At 45.8% G+C, this 20847-nt stretch overlaps 1 long non-coding RNA gene across 1 annotated transcript; it reads left to right on the forward strand.

The window, feature by feature from the left end:
* Positions 1 to 7288: 7288 nt before the first annotated feature.
* On the forward strand, positions 7289 to 20589 carry LOC106557733. The gene is made up of 3 exons (XR_005377347.1): positions 7289 to 7799; positions 17568 to 17657; positions 20104 to 20589. It is a non-coding gene; the product is annotated as an uncharacterized LOC106557733 (long non-coding RNA).
* Positions 20590 to 20847: the final 258 nt, after the last annotated feature.

Below are 20847 nucleotides of genomic sequence, written 5' to 3' on the forward strand. Positions count from 1 at the left end.
CTTGGGGGTGCAAAAGAAATTTCCATACAGGGCTGTGCTCCTGGGTGCCTCAGTTGGTTAAGTGACCGACTCTTGGTTTACATTCCGGTCATGATCTCACAGTCTTGAGATAGAGCCCTAAGCCCGAGTGGGGTTCCATGCAGTCTGTTCCAGATTCTCTCTCTCCCTCTTCCCGCCCCCCTGCTTGCACACTCCCTCAGATAGATAGATAAATAAATAAATAAATAAATAAATAAATAAATAATCTTAAATAAAAACAAAGAAGAAAGAAATTTTCATACAGGGCTTAGAATATTAGGCATGTACTGAGTGTTTGCTCTGGGTGGGCCTTTAACATACCATCAAGATCCTGGCAAGAGAAGCATTATTATCCTGAGGCTTGGAGATGATGATTTTCTTGTTCAATCCCACAGCAGGGACACCTGGGTGGCTCAATGGTTGAACTGCCTTTGGCTCAGGGCATGCCTTTGGCTCAGCTGCCTTTGGCTCAGGGCATGACCCTGGAATCCCCAGATGGAATCCCACATCAGGCTCCCTGTGTGAAGCCTGCTTCTCCCTCTGCCTCTGTGTGTGTGTGTGTGTGTGTGTGTGTCTCATGAATAAATAAATAAAATCTTCAAAAAAAAAAAAAGATCCCATAGCACATAGAGAAATAGAGGTCAACCCATGGTCATCTATGTAACAAATGTCCTCTAAACTGGCTAAAGGGAGCAGGGACACCACACTATGGCTGACCTCTGGTTTCTGTTGGCTTGCTAAGAACTAATGAGTGAGATTATTAAGGTTCAAGGATAAAAGATCAATATATTTTAAAAGTCCATGCTGTATATAACCAGCAACAAGCAACAAGAAAATTGAAATTTTAAAAAAATACATGTATAATAACATAAAAATGCAATACTTAGGGATAAATCTGACAAAAGATATGGATATTTTATACAGAGAAAACTGTGAATATCACTGAGAGAAATTAAAGAAGACCTAAGTAATTGAGATGCCTGGCTGGCTCAGCAGTTGAGTGTCTGCCTTTGGATGAAGTCCCACATCTGGCTCCCTGCGAGGAGCCTGCTTCTCCCTCTGCCTATGTCTTTGCCTCTCTCTCTAAATAAATAAAATCTTAAAAAAAACAAACAAACAAGAAAGAAGAAGAAGACAAGTAAATGGAGAAAACCTTAGGTCAGGAGACTCAACACTGTTAAGATGTCAGTTCTCCCCAAACTGATCTATAGATTCAATGGAATTCCAATCAAAATCAAATCCCAGCAGGCTTTTTTTTTTTTTTTTTGGTAGAAATTGACAAGCCATTTCTAGAATACATATGGACATGCAAAGAACCTAAAAGATGCAAAACAACTCTACAAAAGAAGAAAGCCAAAAAAAATTTAAAAAAGCAAAAACAGCTGAGTGAAGTAAGTCAGTCGGAGAAGGACAAACACTATATGTTCTCATTCATTTGGGGAATATAAATAATAGTGAAAGGGAATATAAGGGAAGGGAGAAGAAATGTGTGGGAAATATCAGAAAGGGAGACAGAACGTAAAGACTGCTAACTCTGGGAAACGAACTAGGGGTGGTAGAAGGGGAGGAGGGCGGGGGGTGGGAGTGAATGGGTGACGGGCACTGGGGGTTATTCTGTATGTTGGTAAATTGAACACCAATAAAAAATAAATTAAAAACAAAAACAAAAACAAAAGAAGAAAGTTGGAGAAGACTGATTTTAAGACTTACTATAGGGCTGCAGTAATCTTGCTTAAAAAGAAACTGTTCAGCTGCCCCCACATGATTTGGGTAGAAGGACTTGGTGGATGTACTCAGAAGCTGGAAGGTGGAGTGGATTGAGCATGAGCCAGTCTCATCCTGAGCCTGAGTCCTGTGCCAGTTGGTTGCTTGTGACAATGGCAACTCCAATGCATTTAAGAAAATGACTTTCTAATTTGCTGATTATATATTTGCTGATATTCTGGGTTTTTGTTGTAAGATTGGGAACAACACTCTTTCCAGCTCTCTACATCACCAAGCAGAAACTGTAAATCAATGGAATCAATTTTATATAGAAAGTGGTCTAGAAGTGACAATGTGAAATGAAAAGAGGGCCTCAGGCCAACCAGATGTTGAAATATTGTCAGAAAGCCCTAGAACACAAAGTCAAGGTTCTCTATCACTTCCCATTTTCAATCCAACCTGAGATTCCTTCTCCAACACTCCCTAAATTATTTACCTTTTTAAGCTTCCTTGAATATTTCAAAGCTGATTCTCTCTATAGCAATAAATTTCTAATGAACATGTTGGAAAATTGTGACATCATTATTTTTGAGAAATAAAAGGATAGATAGGGAAAGAACTACCTGCTATCACAGTAGAAGAGAAATACAGAGTTCCCATGACTTCCCAAATCTCAGAAAATGCACCTGGCATTCCAAGAGTAGGAGAATAATTAATTGGACCTCATGTTACTTCTATGAAGATATTCAATTACATTTCTAGATTATTTTGGCCACATCATTGACAAATTGATTATCTCTTGTTCTGTAGAAAGCTCAGAGGTGAGGTCAATATTCTGTATTACAGAAGCAGATTTTATCAGATAAAATCTCCCTCATCATAAAACCACAGAAATAAAGTTTACTTAAGCAACTTTATAGAGAAAGCAGAATAAAGCCTCACCTTAATTGACCAACTATTTAACCAATTCCATAACCTCCTTAGGTCCCACAGTTTTTATAATTCAATAATTAGTCCATATTACTTATTTCATTTTTTATTAAATGTTTCAAATTTTCCTTGCCTCAGAATTAGTAAATTATGCATTGTCGATATAATGACAGCAAAATATTCCATCTCACTAATGAGTCTCAGGAATTTAAGAAGAACAAATTTTGAAAAGACCTGAAAGATAAATGTAGCAGTAGATATTCACTGCAGAAATGATGAAACTCAGACCCAGAGAACCAGAATATAGTAGACAGTGTCAGTTCCTGTTCTGATTATCTATTGTTGCATGATAAATGATTTTTTATTATTAACTTCCTGGTTCTGAAGAGTGATTGGGCTCAGCTGGATGGTTCTTGCTTGGAGTCTCTATCCGTCAGGGCTCTCCAAAGAAACAGAACCATTTATATAATATATATATAAGTACTTATATATTATATATTTATGTATGTAGTTGATTTTATAATTTAAATAATTTATAAACATATATTAATATAGCATATCAATATAAATAATTCTAGTTATAAGAATAATCTTAATTATTTAAATTGTATTATATATTATAAATTATATCATATATGACAAATATATAAATACAATTATATCACAATATATAATTATAATCAATATAATATATTAATTATATTGATAAATATAAACATAAATATGAATTAATATTATGTATTTGTAATATATTATCATTTATTTATTGTATATTATTATTACATACGTATCTTTTTAAGAATCTGTTTTTTGAAGGAATGTGCTGGAAATTTAGGCAGGAATTGGTGCAGCAGTCTTGAGGCAGGATTTCGTAACTTCAGCTTTCTCTTAAAAAAGGCCTTCATGTTTAGATGAGGCCCACTCACATATTTGAGGATAATCTCATTATGTAAAGTTGACTAATTTTAAATGTTAACTACATCTATGAAATATCTTCACAGCAACATCTAGATTAGTGTTAGATAAAATAACAGATACTATAGCCTAGCTGAGTTGACACATAAAATCCAACCATCATATGGTTATAGAGTTATATGTCTTCTGAAGTCTCCATTGAGCTAATATCCAAGATCATTCTCCCCCATGGCTGGTGGTTAGTGCTGGCCATCAGCTGGAAGCTCAGCTCAGGCTCCGGACCATCCAACCTAATCCCTTCTGTTGGTTTGGAATTCTCTCAGCATAGTGGTTGGGTTCTGAGAAGGAGTGCCCTAGAAGCCAACCTTCCAAGAAATAGGAAATACAGGCTGCTAGGCCAGTTAACGCCTCTGCCTGGAGCGAGGACAGCATTACCTGCACTATGTTCTATTGGTCAAAGCAGGCTCAGACTCAAGAGGGTGGAGAAATAGATTACATCTTTTTATTGGGAGAGTGGCAAGGCTGCACTACAAAACACATGGGCTAGGGGATTTAGTTGTGGACATTTTTGGAAAATATAATGGCTCCCACCATTTCCATGTACACTGGCCAGCCATCTAGCTACTCGCACCTGCAACTCTTTGCCTTGGGGCTTTCTCAGGTGACCAGGGTCTGCTGTGCTTCTTGTGAGATGGGGCTGCAGCTATGGGAAATTAACATCCACCCCTTGCAGTTCTCAAACAACAATGGACAAGAGTTGGATGCTACAATCCCCTTGCTTCCCAGAGCTCCTGTAGCAGGATTCGATTCAGGTGGAGACAATGGTAACTCTCTTGATAATTCACTCTTTATTGCTGCCTTTCTTTCTTTCTTTCTTTCTTTCTTTCTTTCTTTCTTTCTTTCTTTCTTTCTTTCTTTTTTTAAGATTTTATTTATTTATTCATGAGAGACACACAGATAGAGAGAGACAGAGACAGGCAGAGGGAGAAGCAGGCTCCATGCAGAGAGCCTGATGTGGGATTCCATTCTGATCCCAGGTATCCAGAATCAGGCCCTGGGCTGAAGGTGGTGCTAAACCGCTGAGCCACCCGGGTTGCCCTGCCTTCCTCTCATTATTTCTTTTCTTGGCTTCCTCTACTGTGTTGCTTCCTAAGATCACTTCCTGAAAAATTTACTTAGCCTCAAGTCTTTGTCTCAAGGTCAGCTTCTGGGAGAACACAGCTGAAGGTATATAGAGTAACGTGTCCAAGGTCAGACCTAAAACTAGGGGCTAAGCTGACCCCCAGTCAAGAGTAGGCCTGATATTTGTTACATTCTGGAAGAGTTTCAGAATAATCAAGTGCTTGATTTTATTGAGTGATGGGGGAAGGCTCACAAAAGAGAAATTTGAAGTGTATGTTAACTATATTAAACAAATGTTACTTGGAAAGAGCACTGGACTAGGAGTCAAGGAATGTGGGTTCTCACTTACTGTCCTGTACCATGAATATATTGTGTAATTTTCTCAAGCATGAGCAGGAAAGATTACATTACTATTCTACAGTCATACCTCCAGCATTCCTATAAGAGTCAAACGAATGATGACTGCAAAAGCAAGTAAATGAATGGAATATCTAAATTTTTCTCAATTTTGATGGCTCATTCAACAAAATATTACATTTTAAATTTTCTTCAAGCTTCTCATGTAGCCTTGATCCACATCCTACATTTGAGAAGTAGACGATTACCTAATCCATCATTCCACACTGGATACTCAGGTTAAGTTGAAAGCCTCTGGTTTTAAAACAGGGTCTTCAGCTATGACTTTTAGCAGACAGTTGCCAGTGGCCCACTTTAACAAGAAAGGGCCCCTGGGATAGAAAGTGACCTCTCCATCCGAACAACAAATGCTCCTATCATTGCAGAACATACATAGGCATGAACTGCCTGGATAAAGATAGTCATGTTTTTTTTTCTCTATTGGTTTATTTAAAAAAGAAAACTTCACATATTATATAGTCCTCCCCGCCCCCCCCCCCCCGCAACTAGCTTCTTTAGGATTTATGAAATTCACCTAGCTGTGTGTGTGTTTTGAGTTTTTGATACCTATGTCTCTGTGTTAGTTAGTAGGGTAGAAAAATACAGACAACAAATGAATAGAAGAGAGAATATCTCAAGAATGGTCTTGGACACCACTAATAATATCGATAATGTTCTGTGATAAAATGTAACCACAAGGTCAGGATTATGTACTTATTGATCACATTTTGTAAATTGATCACACTTTTCTGATTGAAAAGGTAAAATGCAATTTAGGTGCTAAGAATTTAAAATTTACTTTGGTTTGACATATACTTTTATGTTATATATTTTAAGGGAAATAATTTGATTTGGTCTACTATTTGTTTAGAAAAGTTTACTTTCAAAAAAAAAAAAAAAGAAAAGAAAACTTTACTTTCAACTTAACTAAAGCCATAGTTACTTCCTACAGGAACTGGCCTTTTCTTGCTACACACTAGCTTTTGCTTCTGCTAAGGTGGGAAAGACTTAATTTGGGAATTACATTTCTCTCAAAGACTAATTTCAAACTGGATATTTTAAAAAATATATATGTTGGTTGATAGATTCATATCTACATTAGCCCCTCAAAAGCAGTAGGTATTTCTTTTGTTTATTGTTCTGCTGGTGTGTTACATTCTGAATGCTGAGACTAATTAGCCTTTTTTGTGTCACTAAGACAACTTTTTATGAGCACTTGCTTCTTCATTGTACAGAATCAATTACTACAAACTTTCATTTAATCGGTGTATTCATTTTTAAAAGATCCACCTAATATACATAGGGAAAGGGGAAATAAAACCTACGAAATAAAAGCAGTTTCTAAGACTTTAGAATGAAATGCATAATTATTTTTAAAGAGAAAGCCTCAAATTAAGGATTGGATAAAAAAAAAACGTTTTCCTTTCTTGACTCTACAGTATGCAAAAAGCAAGAAAAAGCCTCTTTGAGTTGGGGGAAAAGTTGTCCTTTGAAATGACTTCAGTGATATGATTTCATCTGTATTTCAAACACATTAATTTCACACCGTCCACAGTAGGTAATGAAGATGCACAGATTCAGGTCAAATTCACCGTCCAGAAAACTGCAAATTAAGATGCTGTTGATTGATCGGCTGCCGGCTGTCTTAATCATCGTGATCAAAATCCAAATATTAAGAAAAGGAGCCCGGAGGGTCGCCTTAGAGCTTTTAACAAACCCTCAACCAAACTCGGAAGCCCAGCCTGCTCTTGTCCTAATCTTTTCCCAGGCAAGAGGCCCCGTCAGCCCGCGTGGGGCTCTCAGCGCTCCTGGAGAGGGCTTCGCCAGCCCCCGCCCCCAGACCCACACACACCCCGACCCCGCGAATCCGTTTGGGCTGTCAAAACCCGCGGCGGCGTGCTGAGTCCCAGTAACTCGTGTGACGATTAATGAGCGGCTTGATAATTTAATATCGCGTGTGATTAAATTATAAGGCGAGGGGGAGGGGAGCTCGGAGTCCCTCGCCCGGCGCGGCCGCCGCCGCGGAGCCTGCGGGTCTCCCGGAGCGTGAACCGCGCGGCTCCTGCGCTCAGGGCCCGGCGGGCGCGGCGGGCGGCGGGCGCGCGGCTTCCCAAGGTCAGCAGGCCTCGGCCGGGGGGCGGCGGGGTGAGGGGCCGGGGCAGGGGGGCTCGGAGAGCCGAGGGTGGGGGCACCGGCCCGGGGCAGCTCGGGGCTGGGCTGAAGAGCTGGGCGGGCGGCGGTCCTCCCGGCAGAGACGCGGAGGCGACGGGCGACTGGCCCAGGCGGGGAAGGCTCTGTCTTAAACCCCACGTCCTTGGGAAGAGGGGGTCCGGCCCCGGCCCCCGCGCGTGGACTTGGCGAGGCTTTCCCTGCAGGCGAGGGCGCGGCGGTCGCTTGAAGCCCAAAGCCCCTTCTCCTTCGCGGCCGCGGCCCCCAGCCCCGTCCCGTGCCGGCCGGGGTCGCGCCAGCCTAGGGTCTAGGCACGTCCGGAGGAGAGGCGGAGTAGAGAGCACCGAAGAGGCTGAAGCCCGGAGAAAGCGGACGGACGCCGACAGGCCCCGGGTTCCCAGCCCGACCGACTGGGGAGGAGGCCCGGGGTCCAACCGAAGCGCCCTGGAGGCTCTGCAGGGACTCCTCGCGGACACTCCCTTCTCCTAAAAGAATGGCGGCAGGCTCGGGCGCGGCCACCGCCTCCTCGGGCAGCGCGAGCGCAGGTTTGGAGGCGAACGGGGCGCCCCGCGCGGGCCCGCAGCTCCTCCGCGAGGGGGGCGCCCAGTGTGCGCGGGGGGCGGCAGGGTTGGTGGGAGAAGCCCCTGGGGGGTCAGGGGGCGCGCGGTCCTCGACAGGGAGGGCAGGCCCTGGAGGGGCGAGGATGTCCCCAGAAGACCTAGGAAACAGCCCGGGCTGTTCAGACAACGAGCAGGAGGGTGAGAAATGAAAACGCTGGATCAGGGCTCCGGAGGGTGGTGGGGCGTCCAAGCCATGCCCCCGGCCGGCAGGAGAACCGGTGCTGGCTGGGTGTTCAGCCCGGCAATGATCCTGGAGGGGGTGCTGCAGGCTGAACCCCGGCTACCTGCCGCCCTTGTACTGGAGGGCCCGGGAGAGCTCCAGGGATGGCGCGCCTGGTGTCGGTGCTTTAGGCTCCAGGTGCGGTGGAGAACCTCCCTCCAAGAAACGGATAGAAGCTTCCTAGGCCGGGTTTCTCGGATATGCAGGAATCACCACCCTTCCTTGGCTTCTTTAAAATTTTGCAAGTAGCACCATCCAAGGGGGGAAATCATTAAGAACCAAATAGACTCGTAAACAAAGGTCGTAGTATGGGATATATACTTAAATATATATACATTCTATATGTAATATCTATACTACATACACACACACACACACACACACACACATACACACATACATCCAAAGAGACTATGAAACGAACCAGCCTGAGCAGAAACAAACCACAAATCTGTTCTAGGAGGTTTAGCATTAAATACCCCAAATTTGCGAAGGGTGTAGATAGGCTGTACCTACAAACTCAGGATATCCGGAACACACAAAATGCTCCTTAGGAAAAAAAGTTTGAAGGGTGCGGTGGAGTGGGGTGGAGGTAACACACCCAGAAACCGTCTCCGGGCCTTAGCCTGGCTGTGCCCTTGGAAGTGCCTTGAGCCCAGGGGTTTTGTTCTGGCCCAACTCCTCCCTGTCTAGGCCCGCAGGTTCTAAGGAGGAGACTACCCCCTCAAGGTGTCTGAATAATAAGTAAAAAGGTTTCCTGTACAAGGATGCTGCCCGCCACCGCCTCTGTATCTAGGAATAATTCTGCAGAGAGATGGCCTGGGACCTCACCAGCGTGCATGCTGGCATTGAACCTTGGGTACTGACAGGCCTCAAAGCCATATGGGAGAGTGTGTTGCACTGTCCTTGTTCTTAAAACATTCCTTAACTTTGCTCGTCTCTGTGCCTTTCTTAGACACAAACCGCTTCCCTTTATCTGGTTTCCACCAGAAACAGTGGCTGGGCCCACGGAAGACATTTTGAAAGCTCAAGGGCCAACTTTTTCCTCCAAAAAGTGCCACCATCTGTGTCAATAACAGACACCTCTTGGACACAATACCTTTCCCAGGACTTAAATTTGGGTTCCAGAAATCGGACTGGGAAAGTCCTAGGCAGAAGTGTGTCTTTGGAAGGAGAGACTCCGCTTCACAATAGGAATATGTTGTGATGAGGGGGGCGCCAACCTAGGTTTTGTTTCCCAGACTCTTGTCAATCTGTAGCCTGCCTAAAGAACTCTAGGATACTGTGAAGGCAAGGGCCGGCTCCAATTTCTAACGATTCCCAAAGTTGCAAAAGGAGGAAGAGTTACTTTTCCTTCATCCACAAGATCACTCCTAACGAAGTCGGACACCTGCAAAATGACGTCGAAATCGGCGGCGCACTGGGTGGCATTGTTCATCCGACCTGCCAGGACGCGAGCGGTGCTCCCTTTTTGCTGCCTCCCGAGGGCGAGTTCGCGCATTGATTTCACCCCTCGCTCTCAGCCCCGCTGCCGAACACCATTTAGGCCAGATCGGGTATAATGGAAAACACTATCAGCAGACAATTACCCTTTCAGAGGATTCACTTCTCCTCACAGACACTGTTATTTGAGAAATAGGATCATTTGATTTCATATTGCACTAAATAACACCCAGCCGGTTCAAATTGCCAGCTTCTTAAAAACCGCCCATTGGAATAAATTGCAGCGGCCTCTTTTGCTTTTCAGGGCGACATGATGGGCACCGGGCAGAACTTGTAAAAATAACTACAAAGCCAGCCCCGAGCTGTCGCTATTGGTGGGAGCAGCTCTGCCACCCCGCAGGCAAAGGCATTTAGCCACCCGGTTTCCTGCCACCGCCCCCTCCGCCCGCCAATTTAGAGATGGTTCAACCTCTTGGCTTTGGGATTAAAATGTACAGCCCTGGCTGCCCGGAGAAAGCACTTCGGGACACACCGCTAAATTATTGACGCGCAGAGGGAGGTGGCGGGTGCGCCGGGCACAGATTTCCGTGGGTGCAGCCGCGCTGCCCGCAGGGCTTTGGTGTTTGGAGATAGCCGAGGGTCTGAGGTTTGCAGTCGGGTCCCGGCGTCGCAGTGCCCTGCTCACCTGTGCGCGCTGCAGACCCGCGGGCCGCACATCGCGCTCCCCCCTCCCACCTCGCCCCCGCCTGACCTCAGCACCCGTGCCCAGCCGGGAACTGTGGCTCAAGGGGTCTGGCCGGGGACAGGAAGACCAGGGAGCCTCACCGTGGCTTCAGCGAGGAGTCCAGAGGGAGAGAGGGAAGGCGAAGGAGAGAGGGAAAGTGACGAACTCGAATTCGCCGCACATCCGCCGCCAGAGACATCGCAGAAAGCAGCTTTTTTGAAATCGGCCACGAACTGTGGTTTTATAGACACTGTTCAACTGGGTGACAATTGTTCATCTCGATGGGGACGTTCCACACACACACCCCCTTTATGTAAAACAAAATGTGACTCCTTGGTGCTTGTTTTATTTATGCCAAGGGGCTGGGGGTGAATTTAAGACCGCCGGGGCCTTGACGGCAAATCTTTTCAAGTCTTCATTACATTTGTGACAATGGGCTTCGCGAAGGCCAAATTAGATTCCCCCTCAGGTACTTTGAAGGCTGCATCCCCGGGGACTCACCTGTGCATCCCGATTCCGAGCGTGAGCCGGAAGGACCCGTTAGTGGATCCGGAGCCCCGGGGTGCGTTTGGGCCTCTGGGGACTGGGTGGGAGCCTTTCCCTTCCCTGGCACTGGGAGGAGCCAGGGAGCAGGGGTTGTGAGTCTGTGTCTAGAGGGAAGGTTACAGGCGCGTCGAGCGAGAACTACTAAATTCCTCCTGTGGGGTTTGACGCAAGCTTTAGCTCCCGCGCAGTGTCGGCGGTTGAGGAGAAGGTGCCGGCGCCGCCGCAGACGGGGTGCATGGGGGTCTGAGGGTGCCCGCACCTTCCACCTGGCCTTGCCCTGCGGACCAGCCGCTCTACCCTGTAGTGTATCCTCCCTTCGCTCTTCTCCCCAGCTAATAAAAGCGCAGTCCCCGAGCCCCGTGTGCTTGCTCAAACCAAACCCTGGGCCGGGCTGTGCCTCGGGCCTCTGAAGCTGCCCTCCGGGCCTGGCACGAGGCCGCCAAGCGCTGCTTCGTAGCCTCCAGCTCGGCCCGGAGAGTCTGGATCCGGGGCAGGCCCGGGGCTCCCAGCCGAGACCAGGGAGAGCCCCGGCGCCTGCTCCATCCAGGTCCCTACCCCAGGCCCTGGCGCCGCGACCCCTCGCCTTCAGGGAGTTCTCTCCCAGCTTCCCACTGCCTCCCCGTGGTGGCGCAGCCAAGGAACCCTTTTCTTGTTACACGCCAAGCCCAAACGCCGCAGATTTCGAGGAGACGGAACAGGGCGATGGAATTCGGAGGAGCCGGAACACACGTCGTGACCAGCTCCAACCTTCTCTGCAGGCGAGAACTGGACCGCAGAGCTACGAGTGGAGCCGCCGCGCCGCGCACCGAGACTCCGACCCGGTGCTCCAGCCCTAGGGCGGGCGAGGCTGCGGCGGCGGCCGGCTGCGCCTTGGGGTCCCCGAAGGGGCCTCTCGGGGCCGCGCGGGTGGGTTTTTCCCTCCTCACGCCCCTCTCTGTCTTTCCGACTAGAGCAGCGCTCCACGGTCGGCCTCTAGCGCTGGGTGGGGAGCCTCGTGTCCGCCCCGTGCCAGCCCGGGAGCCCTAGGTGAGGGCCGCGAGAGCCAGTTGTCGCCGCTCCTGTAGGCTTCGGCCTCGGGCTCCGGCCGAGGCTAGAAAGTCAGTCCCTTTGCCCGCGATGCGCGCCCCCCTCTCCGATCTCGACTCCGCGGTGCAGGCCCCCGCGCCACCCTCCTTCGCCCGCTCCCCCTCCACGTCGCCGAGTTTACCAGCGCGTTTTGTTCCCCTGTCGGATTCCCGGCCGAGGGGCAGTTACCGTGCTCTCCTCCGGTGGACGCTAATCAAGTAATTTCCCCGTCCCAGCCCCATCAAATTGCTCTTTAGCTGTTGAACCGCGGAGTTTTGCTCGCCTTTTCACATGCTAATCACACCCATTCAGCGGCTCTCGGTGGGGCTGTTTGTCGCGGGATAAATCTCCTTGTTTGCAGGCTGCATGATTAATTGATATTGTTGTCTGGCTTTTGTGGGGGCCGCGAGGAGCTGAAAGGCGGCGCGTCGTGACTGCGCCGGGGGCCGCTGGCGACATCGTCGGGCTGCCGAGGTCCCGGCGAGGTCGAGCCGGGGCTGATGACATTATGCGCCCATTCTGGTTTTCCTTATTAAAAGGATGATGAAAGACTCAGAGACCCCAGTTTTACAACCCACCACCGGGGCGTAGAAACCGCACAGAGTTTAAGCCACCAGCGCAGACAAAGCCCGGGCGTTTGCTCAATTCTGAGAAAAGAGTGGGTGTCACTTCTCCACGCACGAGACAATCGCATTTTGGCCCACCCGGGATTTCCGTAGGAGTTGAACATGAGCGCTCAGCTCTGTGGTTTGTTTTTTCAATCAAAGAATTTTTTGTTTTTTTGGAGGATGGGGAGGGTTTGTAAAAGAGGTTAAAACCCTTAAAAGATAAATAAAGGGATGCCAGAGATTAGGAGACCTTACAGGTTGCGGGCGAGGAAAGCGCAAAGGCGCTGACCCGGGGTGGCCTAGCGCGCGGTGTTCAGACCGAGTCGCCGACGGCGAAGGAACCGGGCGCTACCGCTCGGCTCTCGGGATGACCGAGGCCCACGCCCGCCCGCAGGCCAACGCGCTATTTGCCATCACTGGTCCCTGCTCATTGCTATAGTTTTCCGCCGCCCGCAGGTGCACTATCACACCAACAAATTCCTCCGCCTTCCGCACCCCTTCACTCCCCTGCGTCCTGGGGTTTTATCCTCTATGGACATCCCTGAAAACTTGGAGATTCAATTAAATAATTCCAGTTACGCGGTGCTCCTACCGCCTGCTTATTGCAAATATTTCCTTTTTCGAGTTCTTAAAAAAAAAAAAAAAAAGCAAAGAGAAGAAAAGAAACCTGTCGCCTTAGCTTTCACTGCGCGCGGGGTAATTGATAGGCGCCATCGGAGGTCAAAATTTGCATAAGAATTAAGAACAGTAAATTAATTTAATATTCCATGCACATCTCCAATTATTCCTGGAGACCTTTGTCTCCGCGGCTGCCAGAGAGGGGATTCAGCTGCTCTTCAGCCAAACAACATCTGTGCGGTTAATAATTTGATAAACAGCTCATACAAATAGTTTCTGAATTATCTGGCAGCCCAATGACTATTCAGTTTGGAAACGTTTTGGCAGGGTTTCCCAGCGTCCTCCGAGGGCCTCAGACGTCCGCCGAGACAAATGTCTTCTTATCTCTTAAACATCAGCAGACGACAATATGTACAATGAGTCATTATCATTAAGTAATAACCCTACCCCTTAAAAAAAAAAAAAAAGAAAGAAAGAAAGAAAGAAAGAAAGAAAGAAAGAAAGAAAGAAAGAAAGAAAAGAAAATTGCCCGGGTCATCACGGTGTCTCCAGGTCGTGTATCAAAGACCCTGAGATTAATAGACCTGCTGGGGCAGGGGTTCTGAGTAAAGAACTGCTTGAAAGGAAGAAGACTTGGGTGTTGGGGAGGTTTTGAGGTAGGGGTCTGCTTTATTAAACATCGTGGATTGAAATTGATTGACTGCATTTAGGTTTGCAAATACCTACCGGAAGGGGAACATGGTAGGTGGGAGAGAGGGAGACTAACTTTTCACTCAATTACTTCTTGTACTTTCAATTTTTCCTTTTATGCAGGTATTATTTATTCCAAAAATAAATACATAAAAGGCAAATTGAATTACCAGAAAGCAGAGGTGAATTATTTAGGTTGCTAATAGTCCTTAACTGACTTGTCCCATTTCTCCTCCTGACCACACTTCCTCCATCCTACCTTGGCCCCCATCCTGATACCAACTTCCCACAAAGCACACGTAGGCCAGCCAAAATGTTGAGTTGGCCTCAGTTTGGAAGGAAGCACTTGTACAATGATGCCATACAGTTGTCATAACAGGCATGAATTTAGACACTTTTCCTTTGCCATTTCTGTCTCTATGCTGAAGATTTCATGGCTGGGATTATGTTCCTCTATCTTTCTGCCACCCATGGCAGAACCCTATTCCTGACATTAAGTCTAGAGGAGAACCATTTGATCTTGAATGAGACTCAGACTGCTCTAATTTTTGCAACCTGTGCATTGCAGGTCTTTTGACTACAAGTCTGTGTTTACCCTGGAATTGTTCTGCACTGACTTCACTATAACAGGATGTTTGACTGGGATCCTTATCTCTGTCTATACATTCCTACGTGTTTGATGTACACACCTCACCCATTCAATATGTTTTCTATTTCCTACAATGCTGACAATCTAAGTACTTAAAGCCACTGAAAAGTACCCTGAAGTTCTGGGTAGTGTCCAAGCAGCAATATGATCGAGCTTGGTCTTAAACTGTAATGAGCCTGGGGTAGCACTGAGCTTTAAATACAGGCAAGCCCTTTAGACTATAGGTCTAAATATACAACTTTACAATGAATACAATTCTTGCCTGGTTCTATTGAAGAATTACTTTTCCAGAAAACAAGTCATGGTGTCACAAGAATACAACAATAGCATTTCAAACAAGCACATTCATTTCTTTCTCTTTTTTTCTTTTTTTAAAAACATTTTCTTCTTGCATTTCATTAGGTTTTTTCCCCTGGGCCTTGCAGTCTTTTAAAGCATACAAATCGTCTCTATTATTTGTGATTAGGGGTCTCTGTCTGCATCTTCTTATTAATTTCTGACTTTGATTCAGACTTCCAGTCAGCAGAGTGATTTGGAAACATTTCTTTTCTTAAATGGAACATTATCAATTCAATTGGGAGCCATTCCAATTTTAAACACCAACATATTCAGTTTCTTAATCTGCAGTACTGATGTTACTCATTTTTATGCACACAACCTATCCCCTTTGGCGGTAGTTCCTTTATGCTTGATATTTATCTTCTTTACATTTGTTTGACTATTTTTCAAGGCAGTGTATGGGCAGAAAATGGCTATTAAAGAGGAAGGCAGGAAACTCTGATTATGTTTTTGACGATGGAAGTAAAGCCACACAATATTGAAATTTTGAATTTTCTTTCTTTTTCTTTCTCTTTTTCTTTTAACTAATGAGCCCTCTCCAGAAAAGCCGTCTGGATACCATTAAAGTTGATGAGTTTCGAAGGATTATCCTGATAAATGCTCAGCTTTTTGGTGATTAGACACATATTTTCAGCACAGTTTCCTAAATTAGACTGAATTCTGCATTTGGAGGGAGGTTTGCTGAACATAACCGGAAATTGTTGGCAAAAAAAATTTGGAGTATCACTTTACTTTGTAGAGTTCAAATCAAAGGTAACTGCTACTCATGTACACTTGCAGTAAAAATATTTTAACTATAGTAGTAGGTGATATTCAGTAACTTAAATGACACATACCATTGTTATTTTCATCCTAATTGTAAAAGAAATAAGCCTTCTCTCGTGAAAAATTGCAGAATGGACAAGAAGCACAATAATGATTTTTTTAAAAAAGATTTTATTTATTGGGGCACCTGGGTGGCTCTGCCTTCAGCTCAGGGTGTGATCCCGAAGTCCCGGGAGCAAATCCCATATCAGGCTCCCTGCATGGAGTCTGCTTCTCCCTCTGCCTCTGTCTCTGCCCTCTCTCTCTCTGTGTCTCTCATGAATAAATGAATACAATCTTAAAAAAAAAAAAAAAAAAAAAGGTATCCCTGGGTGGCGCAGCGGTTTAGCACCTGCCTTTGGCCCAGGGCGCGATCCTGGAGACCGGGAATCGAATCCCACGTCGGGCTCCCGGTGCATGGAGCCTGCTTCTCCCTCTGCCTATGTCTCTGCCTCTCTCTCTCTCTCTCTCTCTGTGTGTGACTATCATAAATAAATAAAAATTAAAAAAAAAAAAGATTGTATTTATTTATTTGACACATAGAGCCAGAGAGCACAAGCAGGAGTAGCGGCAGAGGTAGAGGGAGAAGCAGGCTCCCTGTTGAGCAGGGAGCCCCAAGCAGGATCCCAGGATCCTGGGATCATGACTTGAGCTGAAGACAGGCCTTAACTGACTGAGCCACCCAGATGTCCCCACAATAATGATTTTAAAAAGTACTATCTTCCTCAAGGAAAAAAAAAACTTTTTTTTTTAAATGTGAGAGGAAAAAACAGTGCAGAGCCATTATAGAAATTCTCCCAATAAACAAATTCTTTCAATTCACTTGAGAGAATAAATGATTCTGATTGCTCACAAAACAAAACAAAAAAAGGCCATTTCCACACATATGGCCAGCTTAAACACAAATCCACTAAAAAACTGAGTTTTAAAAATATAGGTTAGCATGTAAAAGTTATGAACAGGATTCACTTAGATAAACCTGTCTCCTCCCATTTTCTTCTCTTTTAGTGTTTAAATAAGCTGTGCTGGGTGTTGTTACTGGGTTCAAAAGAAAAGACCTTCAGGGGCAGTCCGGGTGGCTCAGCGGTTTAGTGTTGCCTTCAGCCCAGGTCCTGATCCTGGAGACCCGGGATCGAGTCCCGTCCCACATCAGGCTCCTTGCATGGAGCCTGCTTCTCCCTCTGCCTGTGTCTCTGCCTCTCTCTCTCTCTCTCTCTCTCTCTGTGTGTGTGTGTGTCTCTCATGAATAAATAAATAAAATCTTAAAAAAAAAAAAAAAAGAAAAGACCTTCAGCACTTATATGCCTGTGGATAATTGCAAGCCACAGAAATAAGTCCTGATTCCTCAAAGATGACTGTAAAATATCTCTGATCATGGATGTCAACCAGCCTCATGGTTCTTTCTTTCCATTCCTTCCAGGAATTATGATTATAATCGACAGGTTGAGCTTTACCTTACTCGAGGGGCACCATTCATACATCATCAGATGTGGATGATTTTTAAGACACTGTTTTGGGGTATGGCAGTAAAGTGAAGTTGAGGAAGATGGCCATTATTATTATTATTTGCAAATACATACTAAGAGGCAACATGGGTTAAGTGTAAGTAAGTCTGGCTGGCTCTGCTTGAGAGGGTCGTAGACAGTGGAGACTGTGGACTTCCTGTGCCATTTTGCTCTGGCCAGAAAGTTCAATCCAGCAGCCTAGTGTAGACTGAACCGCAGAGGGGTTCCAAGGACTTATTCTGCTTTGTTGGCTCTGTGAGAGGAGATGGATCCTGCAGAATATCAGACTCATAAGCATGATATTTGAGACCTGCCATAGCCTGATTGGAATCAACGTAGGGGTAGAAGGAAATAAGTGGTGGGGAGAAGGCTTATTTGTCCACTAACCAGCTGTGCGCAGTTAGGCAACCACCTGATCTTCCTGTGTCAGGGACTCCTGTCTGCCACTTCTCACCACCCATTTATAATTTTCTTCTTGCTAGGCACCCACCTGCCCAGCTGGACTACATTTCCCAGCCTCCCTTGCAGTTGACTAAGTTCTTAACAGTGGAATGCAAGCAGAAGTGATGGAGGTAATTGTCTCATACCTGCACCTTCCTGTTCCTTCTAGCTGGCTGAGAATGATGCTAATGGCAGCCACATGTGGACTATGACAAAGCTCCCCCAATGACCTGGGTTCACAAGATGACTCCCTGGAGCAGAGTCTACTTTCACCCTGGACTGTTAACATGGAGAGAAATAAAGGTCTATTCCGTTTGAAAAACCACATATTTTGGTTCATTTTGTTACAGCATCTACCCAAAGTAATCCACATCCTGGCTTCATTTTTCTTAACTGTAAAACTGTATCTTAGTTTGGGCTTCCCCCCAAGCAAGGAGTTTATTGAGAAGTGATCTGAGGAAATGCCAGTTGAGGAGTGGGGTTGACAGACAGGAAAGGGAAGACAGCCATTAAAGTGCACTTAAAAGCAAATTACCGTGGTGGGCAACTGGGATTTAATTCTATTGAGGTAACTCTGGGAAACAACGTAGAATGTGTCTTAGAGTAAGTCCCCCTGAGCTGGAGTATTTATACACCAACTCCCATCAATCGCTAGCTGAGGGTTACTTTTCACAGGCATTATTTCCTCAGCACTTTTGGCCTGTTGCAGAGGCAGAATGGGCTTCCGAGACCCAAAAAAAGCACCCAGGCAATGCAACACAGGGGCTGGTGGTTGTATATTGAGCTGGTAGACACTGGAGTTGAAAGGCAAGGATTTACTGGTAGGACACTGACCGCATCTGCTACAGAAGGCATCAGCGAATGGTCTTGAAGCTCCTCTTTCTACATTAAAGTTATCTGGACTCAGTTTATCAATCTGTTTTTCTAGTTGCTAATCTGAAATGCCTGCTCTAGCCAGATTGGTTTACTTGATTTAGGGCACCCCAAATACCATAAGCAACATTTTCCTTTTACTTGTGTCATCCCTTCATGGGAAAGCATCTCATCACTGGTGTACTCCCCTTTATCTTTACTGCTTAACCGATTACCCTGGAACTTGGCGGCTTAAAACTACAACTTATTATTTTTCACAATTCCATGAATCAGGAATTCAGGCAGGACTTGCTAGGCACTTCTCCACGGAGTGTCAGCTGGGCCTATTCCCGTGGAGCTACCACAATGGCCTCTTACCTTCAAGGGCTTCTCTTTGTGTGGCTGCTAATCATTCAGTGGCCCAGCCAGAACCTCCTTGTAGGATGGCAGCTGGGCTTCATGAGGGAAGAAGTGGAAGTTGCTGGTCTTTTGAAGGCCTGTGCAGCCAGAAGTCTCAAAATGTCATTCTATTGGTTGGAGCAGATCACAAGGTCTGTCCAAGTCAATAGGAGCATTGCATTCCTCCTCTTGGTGGGAGGAGCTGCACCTGTGCAAAAAGAATAGGAGGGACTGTCGGTGGCTTAATGAGGGTGCTGTCCATTGTGCCTGCCCACCCCTTGTGCACTTAGTCAAATCCCTTATCCAGAAAGCCTTTGCTGTCACACTAGTCCACTGCTCTCTTCTGGCCCCATCTGAACTCCATGGACATATCTTACTACACACTTCTTATTTTGTCCTTAGTCATTTGTTATCTTGTAACACTTTGTTGCTACCTACTGTTGGCTCTTTGAGGGCAGAAAATGCATGTTAGATTTCCAAGAATACTTTGTATGGTGTGTATCTGTACAAAAACCAAGTAAGGGGCATAGAAGTAAGGGCTGGGTAGAAGGAATGACTAGCATGCATATGCCCCTGGGTTAAGATCTAGATCAGTAGAACTTATTTCTAGTAGATTTATCTAGAGTCCTCAACTATATGCTCTGAAAATCAAATAATTTTGAAATCCTCTGCACCTAAGTGAGGCTTAGGAGACACACACAACCACATGTGGCAATGGCCATGTTTGTGGATCACCTGGAAGGCTTTCCCTTCCCAAACACTACTCCTCCACCATGATGATTCCCTTGTGTCAAACTTTGCCTTTTTAGAATGCAGGTGGAGGTGGAGTGGGAAGAGAAGGGTAGGTATTTGAATCCTTGATGTCTTAGTGATAAATTAACTGATAAGAGAAGTGTTTCTCTCTCAACAGAAGAAACTGGGGCAGCTGGAATGTGCTGGAAAATTAGAACCCACTGATGCTGAATGAAAGAATTGAGGAGAGGAGAGGTCGTGATGGACAAGTGGTCTCCTTTATTTTCAGCCAGGCCAGTTGTCCAGGAGACATTCAAAATAATGCATTGCCCGAGACATTAGAAGGTGGCTAGCATTCTCATGGACAACAGGAAAAAACAGAAACATGAGAGAAGGAAGATTCCAGAACTCTTGCACATGTTTTTGTGGGTTTGCAGTCAGTGAATGGACACTCTCCGGTCTCTGAGATTCAGTCTCCTACACTATAACTGGGCCCTTTGTCACTAGTTCTTCAAAGGCAGAATAAGCCTGCGGAAAACCTGGCCTATAATGTTCACGGGAAGTGAATTAAGAGTTGTTGTTTTCTTTTAACAGAATTACTAAGGGAAGATCAACAGACAACTGGGATGACTATGAGTGCAGAAGACTGACAAGACTTCCTCTGTTGCTCCTAGTGACCAGTGGGGGTATTTCTATAGCTCCCAGAACATGTTCTCCCTGCAACCCCCACCTGCTTTTTTATTAAATGCCCTGAATTGCCCTTTTGGATCAAAACTTTATCATGTCAGTCAAAGTAGGCTTGCTGCAGCCCACCTCATGGCTAAAGATATCAGATGTGTAAAAGATGATAGGTGAGACACATTTTCATGAATAGTAGCTCTTTGTGCATTGATGTTCTGCTAGCGTGCAGAAAATGCATTTTACTGGGTTCCTGGAAATGCGTAATGGATGTCGGCACATAGAGCATGGATTCTGCCATGGGTCACACTTGGGTTTAAATTCTCTCTCTGGAAAAATCAGAGAGGGTGACGAAACATGAGAGAGTCCTAACTCTGGGAAATGAACAAGGGGTAGTGGAAAGGGAGGTGGGCGGGGAGTGGGGGTGACTGGGTGACAGGCTCTGAGGGGGGCACTTGACGGGATGAGCACTGGGTGTTATACTATATGTTGGCAAATCGAACTCCAATAAAAAATATACCAAAACTTACAAATAAATTCTCCCTCTGTCATTAGCCTTGTGACCTTGAGCACATTTGAAAACTCTGTTAGACGTGTGAAAAGTTGTCCTCATCTTGAAGGTGAGAATAGCAATACCCATGGGGTTGTTATATTCAATAA

The sequence above is a fragment of the Canis lupus genome, chromosome 24, assembly GCF_011100685.1.
Source record: "Canis lupus familiaris isolate Mischka breed German Shepherd chromosome 24, alternate assembly UU_Cfam_GSD_1.0, whole genome shotgun sequence".
In the NCBI taxonomy this organism is placed as follows: domain Eukaryota; kingdom Metazoa; phylum Chordata; class Mammalia; order Carnivora; family Canidae; genus Canis; species Canis lupus.